The sequence below is a fragment of the Mus musculus genome, chromosome 2, assembly GCF_000001635.26.
Source record: "Mus musculus strain C57BL/6J chromosome 2, GRCm38.p6 C57BL/6J".
Lineage (NCBI taxonomy): Eukaryota > Metazoa > Chordata > Mammalia > Rodentia > Muridae > Mus > Mus musculus.
The window spans coordinates 148,169,242-148,182,557 of record NC_000068.7 but is presented as its reverse complement, the minus strand read 5'-3'; the positions used below and the strand labels follow the sequence as shown (position 1 = coordinate 148,182,557).

General features: G+C 43.0%; 1 long non-coding RNA gene across 1 annotated transcript; it reads right to left on the bottom strand.

Moving 5' to 3' along the window:
- Nucleotides 1-207: 207 nt before the first annotated feature.
- Nucleotides 208-11,951, bottom strand: Gm36597. Its single transcript, XR_375096.1, has 3 exons — nucleotides 11,880-11,951; nucleotides 5,744-5,862; nucleotides 208-241 (listed from the first exon to the last, which is right to left on the bottom strand). It is a non-coding gene; the product is annotated as a predicted gene, 36597 (long non-coding RNA).
- Between the last annotated feature and the right edge of the window lie 1,365 nt (nucleotides 11,952-13,316).

Here is a 13,316-nt window from a genome sequence, read left to right as displayed (position 1 = left end):
AGCACATTGTCTCTACCTCTCCAAACAGCCCATCTCTTGAGTGTACAAAAAGAGTCCTTGGTGGCTTCTGCGGAGATACACTTTAGCTTACCATTTCCTTTCATCCTCTTCTCTTTCAAGTTTCCATTTTCAGTAAAGCATCATTGGAAGTTCTCTGAAACTCTGCTTTGAGAGTGGTAGCCTCCCAGCCCAGAAAAATACACTTAAGCCTCTGCTGTACTCTTGCAAGGCCCTCTGCAAACTTAAAGAAAGGAAAGTAAGTCAATTTCTCTGTGCCCCAGACAACTAGTATGGAACCAATCTGCAGACAGCCACTGGTCTATGACCAGGCTGCATTTTATTGTTGTTGTTGTTGTTGCTGTTGCTGTTGCTGTTGGATCTTTTTGAGACTGAGTCTCACTGTGTAACTCTGGCTGGCATTAAACTCACAGCAATCCCTTTGCCTTTGTCTCTCAAATATTAGGGTTAAATATGTGTGCTACTACATCCGGCCTACCTTGCCACCTTTTCTCAGAGGTCGCTTTCATCTCTGTTCTTAGAGAAAGGTTCTAGCCTCACAGAACATCGGGAAGAAAGAATTTTATCCCTAAATTTTGCTTAATCAGAAATTTACTAAGGCTGGATTTTCTATTTGATACCAGAGAATGTAATGCTACAATAATGTATAGGTTCCCCTTTTACCTGCAATCAGTCATAATTTTTCTGGCTCCTAAAAGGTCGCATGGCATGAACAAGAAAGAAAGAGTCACAAAATAAACTTAGGAAAGTCTGGGCCCTCAGACATAACATGTATACATACCCACCAGGCTGCTGCTTGCTGATGGCACAATGCCCCCTAATACCGCCTATAGCATGACACACCTACAGCATGGCACACATCACAACACCTACAACATGACACACAAGATACCACCTGCAGCATGACATGCCTGTAACATGACATACACCACAATAAGATCTGTAGCATGACACCATTTTCAGCATAAAACACTGTCATATTTCTTACAAGCACAGTACATATACCAACAGTATGACAGTGTGACACACTGCATTATGATACCACCTACAGCATAAAACACCTACTATATGACATACCTACAGTATGACACCATCCACAGCACCACATACATACAGGATGACACCATCTACAACACAGTCTCCTCATAGCATAGCACACCTTCAGCAAGAGTCTACCAACTCATTGAATGAAACAGTGTACCCTATACAGTGGGTGCCTCAGGTTCCGGATAGGGTTCTCTAGACACCTGCTTGACAGTGAATACCTCTCCTCTTTCAAAACTTGGGGCCTTTGGCATCCAACACTTGAATTCATGTTTTCCCCCTTGGGCCTGCTTCTTGGAAATTTCACTCTGATTATCTTACCCTTTGCTAATCTGGACCAGACATGCCAAACCCATCAGTGCCATATCATTTCAGTCTTCCCAGCTGAACCTGCCCCTGTAGTCCACATACTCCAGGCCATGAAGAAATGTTGAGTCTGTAGGTCTTGGCTCTGAACTAATGTCCTGAAGCATTTTTCCTAAGTTTTGTTTTCCCTTAAATGGTCTCGATTTGCTGTGCCCCCAGTAAAATGTGCCCAATCAGATTGTTGATCTCAGCACTTTGTAGATTAACACATTTTAGCCTTTTATCTTGTAGACTAGCAATATCTTGTAATGGTTTTTGTCAATGTCAGCATTGGCAGTATGACTTGCTTGGTAGGTAGAACAAGGGTTCATGTCACATGCCGGCTGTAAGCTGGGGCTCTGAGAGGCACAGTGTCTCTGCCAGCGTTGCTCACACTCTAACTGGCTGTTATGACAAGAACTTCATCAAGCAGCTGCTGTTTTTCCAGCCTGGACCCCATATTGAGGGAATCTACAGGTCTGAACTCAACAGGCAGGCACTAAAATCAGTTCCAACACAGCTCATTCCAGCCTTGACCTGACAAAGTTCAAATCTGTGACTACACAAATAAAAATGTCTAGGGAGAAGCCACTAAGATTGTGGGTTGACCTGTGCAGAAAAATGACCAGCACATGAGGCAGTCAGAGCTTAAGTCTGCTTGCATGTGTCACATGTCACATGACATTTTAGAAAGTTGAACACTTTCATGTTACCAGAATAGAAAATGGTAACGCTACACTTCATAAAGGAATGTCGCTGATTCTGTAAGAGTGCAGAGAGGCTCAACTTCCTTTGGTTGCCTCCCTTGGCTCTTCCACCTTCATTCTTTTTTTTTTTTTTTTTTTTTGGACTTTTGGAATGCTGAATTGGGAAACACCCAGAGGAGTCTTTCTTCCATGTGAATTTCAAAAGATGTGAACCTCTTTGATGAACTACAACATGTGGGATCTGGTCCACTCCAATCTGGCTCCACATCAGAGCTGCTTAGAGAGTGTTTCCTTCCATCATTGTGGTGAAATCCACATCATAGATGAATTGCAGTCTCAAGAATTTTTTAGTGTACACATTAGGGCATTAAGTAGGTACAGGCAGCCACTGTGCACCCAAACTCCAACCTCTGTTCATCAAGCCATATTGGAACTTTACCCACTGAGCAACACTCCTCTTCCCTCAGCCTATGGAAGCTAGCAGCCTGTATTTGGTCTAATTTGTTTCAGTCTACTTCTTACATGTTTGTTTGTTTGCTTGCTTGTTTTTCTCACTGCTTCTGCTTTGGGGATCTTATCTATAAAACCACTGCCAAATCAAGCATCCTACAATCATTTCTTTATGTTTCTAAGAGTCTTATGGTTTTGCATCTTATCTTATGCCCATGTCTTTGAGCTAACATTTTGAGCTAACTATTTTGTACAGTATAAGACTCCAAGTACAGTTTCTTTTTTAATGTGGAAATCCAGTTTCTCAATAACATTTGTTGGGAAAAAAGGAAACATTAAAATTACTAGTTTCTTTTTTGTTGTTGTTGTTGACAAAATTCTTATTAAAAATTGGAAGGTAGTATTAATAGCACAACAGACATTTTGATCAAGTCATTTCATTCCAGGGTGTAAGAATGAATATATACATGTCATTATGTGTAGTGCAGCATATAAAAGAACATATGGTTATTCAATAAGATGCAGAAAATACCAATATGAACATATCATCACACATGATAAATCCCTGATGAAACTATGAGTAGAAAAATTCCTAGTTTCTTATTCTGACCTTTCTCTAATGGTTGGAACTTGATATGCTGACCTGTTCCCTTGACTTAACTTCTGCTGAGGTATGGCCTCTACCAAGCACCTGAGAGCCCTAGCCTTGAGGACATTCTCCTCTCTAGGACACACTACTCTCACACAAGGGAAACTGGTAGCAACAAGGAGTTAATGCTCCAGAGATATGGACAGCTGATACTCCACCAGTGATGGACAGGGGTGAGTGGAAAACTACCATACTTTCCACCTTCCTAAGCTGAGTCTTCCGCCACCTTCCAGAATTTCCCAGCAAGAACAAGCTCTAGTTAATGACACTATGTTACCTCACTGCCCCATACTTCACATGCTTCAGAGATGCTTCCAAGGATCAAGGCATTTGCACTTGGGTCCTGTCCATCTTAGGCTCTGGTGCAGAGTATAGGACAGTACAAAAAATCACTCATGTGGTAGGTGCGGTAATAGGACATCACCGAGAATCTTCCCCACCCCCATGGTTGGGGAGTGTAACTCTTCAATAAAATGGCAATTCCTAGACAGCATGGATAAGTCCCTGGTATGTATGCTGGTCAATTTTCTTGAGCAAGTTGAATAATTTCTTGAGACACAATAACATGATGTGATGGTTGATTGACATTTTCAGGTTCATATAATCCAAAAGTACTTGAGAAAGAAATCCCGAATAATTGTCTTAATTATGTAAACCTGGGGCTATTTCTGTGGGGTATTGTCTTAATTAGTGGGGAAATCCATCCAATATGAATGGTACCATTTCCTGAACAAGAGATCCTGAGCTATATAAGACTGGAGAAAGTGAGCTGATCACTAGAATACACACACTAACTCGGTATTCTCTGCTCTTGGCTATAGATATAATGTAACCAGCTGCTTCAAGTTCCTAATACTTTTGACTTCCAGGCAATGATGGAATATACAGAGTCCTGGCTCTCAGTAAGCATTCCATGAGTGCTGTCAATTGTTACCCTGAACCCTCACCACACAACACACTACTCTTTTCTTAAGCTCATGGGCTGTCAGGGAGCCTGCCAACAGTAATGCACCTACAATAAGGACATGGTTTGCTTCACACACATGATTGCTTTAGTGCAATCGGACACACTGGAATATGACTCAGAAGGGACCCATTTAAGCCAAGCTTGTTTCCTAAAAGATAATAAGAAAGGTCCAAGGATAAAACATGATACCACTCCCTCAAACCATCTTTCTTTCCCTTGCTATCACCATGTCCATTGCCTTATACCATAATTTCCCTTATGTTGGAGAGGAGAGGACATCCCTGTTCCAGTGCAGACCTTTGCTGTGAGCATGGCATTCTGAAGGTTCTCACTGTTTGACAGTGACTTCCTCTGTAAATGCTAACTTTCCTCTTGGAAGAGAGACCTTAGGGCTCAAAGGAACCCCTAGTGAGACACCCTTCTTCCTTCAGATGCTCTCACTCCTATTTAGTTTCTGAATGAAGGACTAATGTGTTTCCACATTCTATCCAACATTGTGTGTAACCTTTACATGTATGCAAATGCATATTTTATGTGGACATGCATGTGTGTACCTGTAACTTTAAAACTAATAAAGCAAGTAATTGTGTTGCTGAAGGATGTATTCATATGACTCCGAGTTTACAAGACGAAAACACAAAGGAGTGCCTTTTTTCTCTTCCTTTGCTTGTCTATAGCCTTTGGTGCCCCCCAAAAATTTATTTGGATTAAAACCATTTTGCATAGCACAAAGGGTTAACCAGTCTCTCTTTGCTTATGTGTGATGTTTTCCTTGGTCTTAAGGTAATGAGGAAAACCATATGTTATCATGGACTCTAGGTTAAATTATTCCTGTTATTCTTATACTTCAAAGTACAGGATAGTTCATCAAGAACAGGAAAACATGGAGCACAACAAAGAATCTCACTGCCAACAGCAAATGGGGCTGGTTGCCCAACACAGTTGGGCTTGACCCTAGCTGAATGGCAGTGTAGAAGCTAAACCCTGTCTCCTCTTTTTTGTCCCTCTGTACACATCAGTCCTTCTGGGCTCAGACTCTAAATCCAGAATGTGAGCCCCTGCAGTTTATCTGGGAATGACTTATTAGGGCAAAATAGTCAATATAGGGTCTAGGCAACTGAGTTCAGTCCCACTTACATTTCTGGAAGGCAATAAGGCACCAGAACTCTAGCCACCAAAGGATCCAAAAGATATACTCTGCAGGCACCAACTTCTGCTTATCTTCCACTAAGGGATGATTAATCTAACTTTTGATGTCCATACAAGGATCAAGCACACCTCTATGCCAAGAGAGGCCCTCCAAACAGGGACTCTTCTATACTCTCTGCCCTATGGTGTGTGCACAAGCAATGAGTGTCTGGCACATGGGAGGAGCAGGCAGTTTGAGATAGAGGTGCTCTCACCCACCCCTCCTCTGTTTTTCCTCAATGAAGCCTTTGATACTTCTTCCTTGTCACTTCTTCTTTCATTGTATGAGAAAATATGCTTGTTTTTATTTGTCTGTGTGTGTTTGCCTGTGCTTATATCCATGTATACGAATGCTTATGATCTGTATATGCTTACCTTTTCCACCCCTTTGGTAATTGTGCATATTCCAACACTATTTGTGGACAGCAGTGACAAAGTGGCACCAAGGTGAGAGTACATGGTGCTCGCCTGAGCAAAGCTGGCACATGTTTCTGCTGAGGAATGAGAGAGCAAATGTTTTAGACTTTATAGGCCATAGAGAGTTCTTATTGTAACCACCCATGGCTGGCTTTGTAGCCAGAAAGCAGCCACACCAAGGTGCAGTGCTTTCAGGGAGGTTACTTTGGCACAGGGATTGCCATTTGTGGTCTAGATGGTGAGCCATACACTCCCCTGTTATTAATTTCCTTCCATCATAGCCCTTCATCACCACCCTGAAAAAATGCCAAGTTCAGGATTTAGACGTACCAGCTCCAACACACTTGTGAAAAGCTCCACCTGGCTGCCTTCAGCATCCTAAGACAAATGCAAGTGCCTGCTTGCGTTTCTTGTGGGTTTCGTTAAACTGCAGATGTTCTTAGAATCTTAAACTATTATTTCAGATACAATAAATATGTCTCTTTAACCAACAAATGTTCTCTCTCTCCCTCTCTCTCTCTCTCCCTCTCTCTCTCCCCATCTCCCCCTCCTTCTCTCTCCCCCCACCCCACTTTCTCCCGCTCTCTCTCTGTCTTTCTCTCTACAATGTCACAATTCTTTATCCTAATCACCTGTCTTTTGTCCATCCATACTCTCCTCTGTACAAATGAAAATAAACCATGCACTGGCTAAAAGCCCAGGGCTGAGTCCCCAGGGCTGTTTATCCCAGGTTACTCAGATGTGCCCCAGATCAGCAGCTTCCCAACATACTCCAAGTAACCTAACCACACACTCGCACACTCACCTTTTCTTCTCCTTCCCCACTTCCCTCTTCCTCCCTGCTCTCTTTGTAGGACTGGCTAATTGCCTGGCATCAGGTTTTGTATCCCTGTTCTCAAGCAGCCCCTGAAAGTCTGATTTGTCTTCAGCGTCTGAATTTTTATACAACTTCAAGCCCAAAGGCAAGATTGTATACAAGCTCTGTCTGTAAACAAGACAGACACTGGTGCTTTTTGGTGGCAGCTGGAGGGATGCCTAGGCAGGTTGCATTTCAAGCCATTAATATAAAGCCAGAGACTGCAAGGTCTGAGGCATTCGCATCTGTTGTTTTCAAAATGAACTCACGCTGAGTTATGAAGCAGATTGATGCTAACCCATCAATTTGGGGGGACAAGGTGGAGAATAATGATGTGCTTAATCCTGTCTCTATAAACTCACAGCTCCTGGGAGCAGAAACTCCATCTTTAGAATGCTCAGGGGAACTGGGAGATTACCTTCAGAGGACATGTCCCGGATGATGACAAACTCAAATCCTGCCCCAGGGGACCTAGAATCCTGAAACAAGATGGCTGCTGAAATGAGAAGCAGAATCGACAATAACAGCAAAATGTCACCGCACTGCTCATGCCTACACAGCGGTATTTGCTTTTCTGCCCTCTATTTTCTCTTTCCATCATCCCCGAGCCTTCATCTTTCTCAGAGATCCATCTGGATGGCTCATCTGCTCTCTGGGCTTCTGCTGCCCTTCTTGGCTCTATAGGAGATGGATTCTTCACTCATCGAGGCAAAGTTTTTTCCTAGATTCTCTCCTTGGAAGTTTCCTGTTTACAGCTGGGACGGAGCACTGGTTATGATTGTCAAGAGAAATTCTTCAGTCTCTCTGAGCAAAGCAGACAGATCTACTCACCCTAGATATTCCCCCATCCTGTAACCAGACTTTAACCTACAAGTGGCTCATCTGACCCTACAGTATTCAAAATGACCCATGAAAGCCAACAATTTCTTTGCTAATCAATGTTAACCCTAACCAGCAATTTCAAATAAGCCCTTAGGGTGTTTTACTCATGATTTTTGGGTCAGAGATTTAGGACGAAAATGACTGGGAATTCTTTATTTAGATTTACTCAAGTAATTGGCATCAGATATCTGCCAGGGATTCAATCTTCTAATATCTCGATAAGCTGGCTATTAGATACCTAACACCTTGGACCCATTTAGTCCGTCTATCCATTCCTAGAGTCTAGCTCCATTAGAAATCATCTCCAGGGACAAGTTTGTAGAAGATGTGATCCAAAGGCCAAAAGCCAAAGCTGCAAGATGCATTTCCTCATCCATATATATATATACCTCAAGGGATCCAGTGAGTCTGTCAGATTTGAAGAATATTTAGACCTCACCACTCAATGTAGGGAAGTATGTCCAAGACTTGTTCTTTGTTTAGCCCACTACAAGACCAGAACTATATTCCAAACCATTGAGCAACCTGTAGGAGCCAGATGATTTGGACCCTATCAGGTCTATTGTGACTTCTACTGGAGAATGGAGGGAGGGGATCAGGGCTCTTATGCAGGCATGGCTTGTGGTGGAGAGTTGTGGAAGATAACCTCACAAAGGTATAACCTCAGGGCCTGCTTCTTCCACTGTCTGTGTGACTAGAGCAAGTGAGGTGGGACTACTTTAATCCCTAGTTTAGCTTCTTTATCCAAAAAAACTTGGAGTGATGCCATATACCAGTGAATTGTGAAGATGAAATGGGACAAAATAAGAAATTTATAGAATAATACTACAGAACAATTCCTACAATATATTCTAAATCAATAGATATTACACTGACTAAACAGACGATATCTCAAATGGAGTCTATTAAGTCTGCTAAGAAGATTAATAAGATCTCTGCCTGACCCAACTATCTTACTATCACCTTAGCCTTGCTAGGGGCAAGATGGCCCTCCTGCTCCATTCTTCTTCTCTGTGTCTCCATTTCTATCTTCCCCTTTCTCTTCTCTCCCACTCTCTTGATTGTGCCCATGGCAACTCTAATTTGGGGACTCCTTTGGGAAGCCATAGGTCATGTCTGCTGCTATATCTCCCTGTGCTAGCCATACCAAGCGCCAAGCTTCTCTCAGTGCTAAGAGGGTATTCTGAGTATTCTGGTAGGCTATGGTCCAACTGAGGTTGAAAGTGAGCACTTTCATCTCAGTGTGGGTTCCCTCAAGATAGTGATGGCTTTCAACTTTCACCCTAAGGACATACGAATATTTCTGGCACCTCCATTCCCCCTGCTTCTTTGGAAAAGTACTGTGACATTATTGTGCTAAGATTTTTAGGCACTGGGTTCCCTGTATCTGTATCTTAACATGCATCACAGGTGTGGCCCAGTACCTTTGACATATTTCATTATTTCACAGTCTCTGTAGTTGAAGATATAGGACTTCTGTTACTCTACTTCACCAGCGTTTGAAGCTAGCTCTCCCTACACACCTAATTCTCACCACAGCACTCCACAGCTGCATCTACCATGCCCTACAAAGAGCTACTATCTCCAACCCCTGTTTAAGAAGAGTCAAGTGGCCCAGCACCCAAGCAAACACATGATGTGCAGGTGGCCTGTCATCCGGCCTTCTTTCCAGACTCTATTAAGTCCACCCTCAGGGCTGGTGGCTTAGCAGAGCCAGAACCCCATGACAGTTAGAAAAAAAGACCCTGTCATCTGCCAGTACGTAATACTTGCTTGTGTTTGTCTCCCTCAGGCATGCAAGGTGCATTTTACCTTTTAAAAATGACCTGAAACTTATATTACAAAGGCGCCTCAGCTGTGGTTACTTTGCTTTGTACTGCCTTGAGGGCAGAACATCTGTCAACAAGTGTTATACAGACTAAATCCTTTACTCAACCATGTTAAATCCTCAGGATATTAGCCTTCTTCCTTGCTTTATAAACAAGCTTCTTAGTCCATCACTACCCTTTATCTTGCACTGGCCACCTCAGTATTCCCCACATCACTAACTTTTTTTCTGGCACAATCCTCATCTCTGACACTTAGCAGGAACTCAGGGCAAGAGTTAGCTTGAACGGAGTTCCCTCTTTCCCACACCATGGCCAAGCAGGCAGTAAAAATGCATGTGGTGACCCATTGAGATACTCCCTCTTTGGTACAAAGAGAGCTCTTACTTGGGGCTGGTAAAATGATTCAGCTGTTAAAAACACCAGAGGAGCAGAGTTTGATTTCTAGCCTCTATGTCAGCATATAGTTGTCTGTAATTTCCAGGGGGGGGGTCTGACACTTGTTTCTGATGTCCAAGGACTCCTGACCATATGTAGCTACACTCACACACACACATACACACACACACACACAGAGAGAGAGAGAGAGAGAGAGAGAGAGAGAGAGAGAGAGAGAGAGAGAGAGAGAATGAATGTGAGAAACCTCCAAGTTCTCCAGTTACCAGGTCTGTGTGTACACCATAGTGTTTCAAAAGAGGAACACTAAACCTCCAGCAGCCCAGAACCTGCAGTCCAATCTGCATTTATAGCCCACATAAATTCCAAGAGCCAGACTTAGACACAGTAGGACAGACAGACAGGCACAGGGTTTGTCACAGTGTTGTGACAAAGTTTCATAGAGGTATAATCCAATAGAGGAGCCCTGAGCATCTCTGTTCAGTTTCTACACTGTGAAATGTTTTAATGTTCTTTTCTTTCTTTAAAAACAAAACAAAACAAAACAAAACAAAAAAAAACAAATTAATCCACTGATTTAAGGCAGACTCTCATGTGGCTTGGGATAGCCAGGAACTCACTACGTGGCTAAAGATGACTTTGAACTACTGACCCTCCTGCCTTTATGTCCCAAATGCTGGAATTAGAATTGACCTACACCAATATATCCAGTTCATGACATGTTCTGACCAAGCCAGTGTTTCCTGAATGCTAGGCAAGTACTCTACTAACAGCTACATCCACAGCCTGGGCTCTGATGTCCTGAAGGAACCTGGATAAACAACACTACTAGAGTGTGAGTCTTATAGGAACAACATTGTCCCTTAGACTGGCATCCACGTGACCAGAGACTATGCACTGGACTCTGAAGCAATGTTAGGATTAGAGGGGATGTGGATATTGTTTTTCCCTTGACCTTCCTGTGTCCTTTGAGGGAGGAGCCAGCAGGAAGCAGGGGTGACATGTAGAGATGCCAGATGGTATGTGGGCTGGTTCAGAGAACCCTAACTTTGATATTGGAGTAATCCTGCTGGATTTATCAAGCAATTGAGCCCTTAAGGGCTGCCTCATTTTAGAACTCTGACTTGCAGAGTTTGGTACAACATATTGGAATGTAGATTTTGGAGCATGACCAGTCAAAGGAAACCATTATTCTCATACAATCCCAGGAAACATAGCACTCCTCTGTTAAGATGCTGTTTTAAGGGTCAGCCCAGACTTGTATGGCCATAAACTGTTGTGTGGTTGTCTAGGGGATGCTGTAGCTATAAGCTGCCCACACGCATGGCTTCACCCAGAGGCACAGAGACTGGTGCACATTATCCATCCCTTCCTTCTCTGAGACGATTGCTTTGCTTTGACTGAACTGAGTTTCTCCCTGGGTTTGTTTCATAGACATTAAAAATAGCAGCCAGTTAGGCCCTCTGGCCTGGAATTTCCTGGAACCACCCACTGCAGGACACTGGGCTCAGGCTGTCACGGGCTCTTTCCCTGAGTCGATCCCACTCCACCCTTTGAGTCCAGCAGGAGTGTTAGGAACCAAGTGTATCCAGGGGTGAACTGGTGACATCCCTTCCTGAACCTGGGGTAGTTTGGAACTAAAAGGTCTCTTGGAGCTCTGGCAGTCTGGTTGGAGTAGGCCAGAACTGAAGATTGAGTCTGGTGTTAGAACTCAAGGACTCTGCTTCATTCTGTGTGTGATATTCTTCTCTTTTTAAAAAAAATACATTTTTTAATTAAGGTAGAATGACATCATTTTCCTAGCATGAACTACACAGTATTCTTTCCTTAACCTGCACTTTCTTACTTGGAAAATATGATTCAGGCATTCTCCCTAACTGACACTTCGCCTGTGAGATCACTGGCAACTAAATAAAGGCACAGAGGTGACTCCTAGCATTTCCCAGAGATGGATCTGAAACACGTGGCCCTACTTAGGATGACGTGGGTAACTCTGCTGATCAGGGGCAGCCCCCTACCACAACCCTCAGAGTTCAGTTGCATTTGCCTTTGAGAATACAGACTGTTGAGAAAACAAACAACAAAACAAAACAATTATCAGTCAGAGAGATTCAAAATAGATAGTGGTTCCTACCTGCATACTGATTCCTCGAGAAACAGGAGAGATCACACAGGAAAAAGTCAGGAAGTATGGTACCACCCATCTCCTCCTGCCAATGATACAGGGAAAATTATAGAAGTAGTTAAGAGGCTCACGGGCACAGGTGTATGCTGAGAATAGGCCAAACTACAGATGTTTTTGCTCTCAGCATAATGGACGCTGTCCTACATCATGCTGTTTCTGGAATCACTGTGTGATAAACTATCAGCTTAGAGATGGCAGACTAGTGAGGGACGCTAGGAAGCCTTCGTCTTCCCATGCCTTCCCTGACTATGCTGACCTCTCTTACCATCTTAGAGGGTGTGTTACAGACCTGAGCCCTGTCCTTCAGGTGCCTTTTGGTATAGCTTTCCTACAAGATTAGTTTTATCAAATGCAATGCAGATTCAGCAAACTCAGATCTTGGGTGTATATAGATGGTGAAGGTGCCTATCAGTTGAAGGAAATTCAAGGTCACTCTTTTTTTATTTTAAGTATTTTTATTAGATATTTTCTTTATATACATTTCAAATTTCAAATGCTATCTGGAAAGTTCCCTATACCCTCCCCCCGCCTTGCTCCCCTACACACCCACTCCTACTTCTTGGCCCTGGCATTCCCCTGTACTGAAGCATATAAAGTTTGCAATAACAAAGGGCCTCTCTTCCCAGTGATGGCCAACTAGGCCATTTCTGCTACATATGCAACTAGAGACATGAGCTCTGGGGGTACTGGTTAGTTCATATCGTTGTTCCACCTATAGGGTTGCAGACCCCTTCAGCTCCTTGGGTGCTTTCTCTAGCTTCTCCATTGGGGGCCCTGTGTTCCATCTTATAGATGACTGTGAGCATCCACTTCTGTATTTGCCAGGCACTGGCATAGCCTCATACGAGACAGCTATAACATGGTCCCTTTAGCAAAATCTTTCTGGCATACAAAATAGTGTCTGGGGTTGGTGGCTGATAATGGGATGTAGCCCTAGGTGGGGTAGTCTCTGGATAGTCCATCCTTTCGTCCCAGCTACAAATTTTGTATCTGTAACTCCTTTCATGGGTATTTTGTTCCCTATTCTAAGGAGGAATGAAGTATCCACCCATCGGTCTTCCCTCTTCTTGATTTCCTTGTGTTTTGCAAATTGTATCATGGGTATTCTAAGTTTTTGGACTACTATCCACTTATCATTGAGTGCATATCTAATGACTTTTTTGTGATTGGGTTACCTCACTAAGGATGATATCCTCCAGATACATCCATTTATCCAAGAATTTCATAAAATCATTGTTTTTAATAGCTGAGTAGTAGACCATTTTGAAAATGTACCACATTTTCTGTATCCATTCTTCTGTTGAGGGACATCTGGGTTTTTTCCAGCATCTGACTATTATGAATAAGGCTGTTATGAACATAGTGGAGCATGTGTCCTTATTAAAT